Genomic DNA, 5688 nt, shown 5'->3' with positions numbered 1-5688 from the left:
GTCTCTAAATTTGGGGATGGCTGTTTAATGCAAAAATACTTACCTGATACAAGCTATAATTAAAAATAAGGGACAGGCATTAAGTAATAAATATTTGCTTATTTGCTGTGAGTCACCTCTTATTAGCAGTTAACTAATCCTATAGAACATATTATCATATAATAAAATTTGAAGTAGACCTTAAAGGTCTCTTGGTGGAAAATACTCCGTTTACAGGTAAAGACACTGAGACCCAAAGAGGTTAAGTGATTTGTAAAAGATCATATAGATCATTGTAAACCTTGATTTACAGGGTGGTAGCAGAATAATAAAAAAGGCAAACCATAGCAAATGAATGTCAATTTTGGAAACACAGTAAAGAAAAACGCTCAGAAACTCCTCTCATGAGACAGAAGAGAATGATACGTGGAGAGCTTAAGAGAGCAGCTCTGCCTGAGTGGGGATTTTCCCATCTTTAACAGTGTTCATGTGCTTCTCAACTCTCTTCACCAAAATATGCTCCATGTTTAAGGCCATAGCCAGAGGCTACTGGCCGGAGGGACCACATTTCTTTGAAGTTTCTTAAAAATTCATATAGCCTACCACATAAAATACTATGTTTATATGAGTACACACTTTTTCTTCTCTAAAATGTTATGATAAATTGATTCTGCAGAAAGATGGGTCCTTTCTGTCCTGTGTGTTCACTTACTCCCTGGCATATGACCTTGAATGCTAATGGAAAAGCACATTAGATCAAGATGGTGGGGCAAAACAGTCACATGCTATGCACTGAGGACTCAGTAGTTAGGTCTCAGGTTTTCTCTGTGGTTCCTCATTGTGAGTCCTCCCTCGCTCATTCAATTCACAAACGTTTATTGAGTGTCTTCTATGTGCCGGACACTGTTTAGGCACTAGAGATACAGCAGCGAAAAAAACAAAAACTCTTGCTCGCAAAGAATGTTATTAGTTTCCAATTGCTGCTGTAACAAATTGCCACACATTTAAGCGGCTCAAAACAACACAGATTTATTATGTTATAGTTCTGGGGTTCAGAAGTCTAAAATAGTTTCAGACTTCCCTTTCTTTAGCCCATCGAGACCTTTTCTTGGACCTCCCTTCCTTCCCTTGTCCATCTGGCAAATTCCCAGCAGCTGTCACAACAAACTCCTTCTGAAGCCCCTGGGGGATAAGATGTTCCCTTGCTGGTTCCAGTTTCTAGAGGCTGCTTATAGTCCTTGGCTTGTGGCACCCTCCTCCCTCTGTTAAATCAGCAGCACAGCATCTTCTGTCCTCTCTGATTTCTGCTTCCATCTCCACACCTTCTCTCTTTGACTGATCCTCCTGTCCTCTTCTTATAAGGACCCTTGTGATTATATTGAGTACATCCAGATAATCCAGGATAATTTCCTCATCTCAGAATTCTCACTTTAATCACTTCTGCAAAGTTTTATTTTATCACATAAGGTAACAGAATCACAGGTTTTGGACATTAGGATGTGGACTGATTTGGGGGCCCATTATTCTACCTACCAAAGGAGGTTATATTTTAGTAAAGCTCATTTTTCTTTTCTTTCTTTTTTTTTTTTTGTGGAGTCTCTCTGTCACCCAGGCTGGAGTGCAGAGGCGTGTTCTCGGCTCACTGCAACCTCCCCCTCCCAGATTCAAGTGTTTCTTCTGCCTCGGCCTCCCCAGTAGCTGAGACTACAGGCATATGCCACCCCACTGGGCTAATTTTTGTATTTTTAGTAGAGACGAGGTTTTGTCATGGTGGCCAGGTTGGTCTTGAACTCCTGACCTCAGGTGATCCACCTGCCTTGGCCTCCCGAAGTGCTGGGAATACAGGTGTGAGCCACCGCACCTGGCCATAAAGCTCATCTGTACAGAATAAAGTTGAAGTTCTTGAATATGACTCAAATGAATTTCTGTGATGTTCTTTCTTCCTAGCCCTATCTCTAGTAATTCTCTACTACAAATACATAGTTCAGCATCCTGACCTTCTTCTATTATCCTCCCCAACTCAGAACACCTCTGCTATTTCTCACCCTCGTGATTTCCAGCTGTCTGCCAGGCCATACACCCACATTCCTCTTCCCTACATCTCTACACCCTTTGTCTGGGAAAATATTCAGCTAGGGCATCACCTTGTCTAAGAAATGGGGCCTCTCCCATTTACTCTCAAAAGACTCTGTGCCTGCCTCTACCACCAACTTCATCACACTATATAGATCCGTTTAGGTGTTGCCTGTCTTGCTCCATTAGTTAAAAAGCTATTTGAGGGCAGGGAAGGTGTCATTCATTTTTCTAGCCCCATCACTTAGCAAAATACCTGCACACAGTTAAGGGTTTAAGAAATGTTAATTGAACATGTGAGTATCACTGAAACGGTTTATCAGTTAATTAGGAGAGGAAGAAGCAGGGGAAGAGAAGGGGAAATAGTTTTAATCTTGAGTTGGTAAGAATGTTTAGTAAAGAGTGGATCTCTGCTGGTGTGGAGAAGGAACAGCAGACAAGAGAAAGATGAGATGAGATATACATGACTTTCAGGCAGTGAGGATAATGAGCCTGAGGCGCTGAAGCCTCAGGGCTGCATTTCTCAGCAGGGTTGCTTTTGATGTGTGCCTGCTTTGATCCCTGCTGTGTAACTATGGCCCAGGATGTTCTGGAATGAAGAAAATCTTATTGTGTCCTGTTCTCAGGACCCATGGTGTGTGAGAGAAGAAACACTAGGGGAAAGGAGTGGTTTTCTGGTGGCAAAATAAAATCATTTCCCAAAGGTAAATAGCCTTTCCAACGTGGTGGAGCACTGAAGCAGAAGAGAACACGCAGAGAGAGGACATAATGTAAGGTAGAGAGACACAGAATGCAACATAAAAGCTGAGATAAGATCAAACAGCCAAATGCAGAAGGGCTGCAACCCACGGGAGAAGAGAAGCAAACTCTGTTCATGGGAGCAACAGGACGCTGGGCCATAGGTGGAGAGAATTTTTCTGCCTCGTGGACAAAATATGAGAACACAGGAAGTGACACTTCAAATGCCCCTACACCAAGGAACAGGGCAACACAGGTGGGTAGATCATGGCTGGCAGAGAAACACAGAAGTAAGGAGAAACACAGAAACACACTGCTACCCCTTCTTGTATGGGAGGCCAAGGGGAACTTCCTTGTATTGTGTAGTTTAGTTTTAGAAGCATAAATTCTGTCACTAATTATGTTCAAGTTAAATCAACCTTATTAAATGTAACTGGGATATGAATTCAGTTATTCTCAAAAACCCCTTTTAGAAATAGTTTCCATTTTAGACATGTTAAATGTGTACACTAGTCAGGTCCTGTTGACCATCACAGACTAACCTAGTGTAAGTGTATTGCTATGTTAATCTGCCCAGGTTGTCAGAAAGAGAGAGGAGAATGTCATGAACTCTCAAAGGCAACATGTGGAACAGGCTTTGGAGAATTATTGTTTGAAAGAAAATCAAACACTCCGATGCCACACATATTAAGCAGTTTAAAGAACAAACAACTGGGGTGGTCCTTGTGCAACTACTTGATGGGACTTGATTTGAAAAAGAAGTACTTTTTAGAATATGCTATATTTTATGGTTAATTACCTTAACCCTATATCCCCATATTCAAAGCGGTATATAAATGGGAGTCAAAATCACTATAGTTCTCCTACAAAGATATAAATTATATGTTTTAACCCATGGCAAGAACCAAGGCAAGACCCTTGTCTATTTTAATCAACATTAGTGTAGTACCTGCCCATCATGAACACTCAAGAACAGTTGATAGGCTGGGTGTGATGGCTCATGTTTGTAATCCCATTGCTTTGAGAGGCTGAAGCGGTAGGATCACTTGAGGCCAGGAGTGGACAATATAGCAAGACCCCATCTCTATGAAAAATAAAACAATAATTAATCGGGTGTGGTGGTGTGCACCTGTGGTCCCAGTGACTACGGAGGCTGAGGCAGGAGGGTCACTTAAGCCTAGGTATTGGAGGCTCTAATGAGCTATAATTGTACCACTGCATTGCAGCCTAGGCAACAGTGTGAGACCCTGTCTCTCTTAAAAAAGAAAAAAAAAATTGATAGAATGAACATAAGGGATGAGAAGCTGAGGCACTGAGTCTGTAAAATTTGTGCTTAAGAATGGGGATAATAACTAGGACAAAAGTCATGATTTCCCAAAGATGTGTGAGCCACTGAGGCTTGATTTCCTGTAGTTTAATCCTAGGAGAAAGTTAATAATATTCATACCTGCATTTTTATTGCATGTCCATTGTATGCTAAATATTGAGCTGGATAACTTAGCTATATTGTTTCTAATCCTCCGAATAAGGCCCCATAGTGTTATCCTGGTTTTACAAATGGAGAAATAGGTTATGAAAAGTTAAACAACTTTTCCGAAGTTACATAGGTAGTAACACTTACCACATAGGTAGTAAGTGGCAGCATGGTGACTCAAACCTAGATCTGACTGCTACATAATTACCTTTTATGCATACTACAGTATCACAAACAGCATCTCTATTTTTAAAAGCTTTATTCCTTGTCACAAAATTAGTACATATTCATGATTATAAATTTGGAAAATATAGAAATATTTAGGAAAAACAAATCAACCATGATACCACCACTGTTTTGTAAAAATATGGTAATACAATTGATTCTCATTATTTGTAGAAGTTATGTTCTATAAAGTCACTGCAAATACTGAATTAGTGAATACTGAACTTTTGTTCCTAGCAGATACGTAAGATTAGGCTACTGTAAGCCCAACATTTTTATCAACCAGTCAATACATTACCTTATTTTATGTTTATTTCTATTATAAAGACACATTATTTTATATATATTGCTGCATGAAACTCATAGCCAACAGCACTATAGCTCAGACCTGAATGAAGTTTATCTAACATACATGTTTTATCTGTAAGTAAGGCACATTGGCCTTGTCCTCAGGAATGCTAGACAGTACCTTAGAACCAGACTACGTGGCCATTTCAGACAGTGAAATCGGCAACAAAAAGCAGAAAAATGTGGCACTAAATACACCTCAAAAAGGACACTTGTTTATAGTATAAGAGCCGAAACAAGATGGTAGAATATCACCTTGTTTGACTTTGATGAGAAATGGGTATGTTGGGTGACTCAAATATTGCACAACTCTGGGTAAGTCTTTGAATAGCCATGAAAGTGCTGCAAGTACTGATTTGGGGGTTACAAATACATTTTAGCAAGTAGGTGCATTTGTAAATATAGAATTATGAATAATGAGGATTGACTGTTTCCTTCTGAGGAGTCAAAAATCTGATTGATTTTATCAAAATCAAGAAACTATAGAAGAGGACTTTTCAGAAACATTTTCAAAGCTTTCTATGTACAGACTTTGGTGCCACAGGCCTGACACAAACCCATCCTTCCATTTATTTCATTTAACATCATTTGAGTAACTTCTAAGTATATGTTAATGTAGGAACCAAGGGAAAATGTCTTTACCTTGTGAAGGTTCACTGAAAAATCACATGACAAAAGCCAGCTTGGAGAAAAGGCACATAAATCTATTAGCATGCACACGGGGAGAGTCACGGAGTGATGAAATTCAGAAGCTCATATACTATCTGGAGGATACAGAAAAAAATAGGGGTTCAGAGCATGGCCCAAAGTACATGATGGTGGTTAAATCAGGTTATATTGGCAAGACGTGT

This window comes from Macaca fascicularis, chromosome 1, assembly GCF_037993035.2.
Source record: "Macaca fascicularis isolate 582-1 chromosome 1, T2T-MFA8v1.1".
Taxonomy (NCBI): Eukaryota; Metazoa; Chordata; class Mammalia; order Primates; family Cercopithecidae; genus Macaca; species Macaca fascicularis.
The sequence above is the reverse complement of the archived record's forward strand: the minus strand, read 5'-3'. Positions refer to the sequence as shown.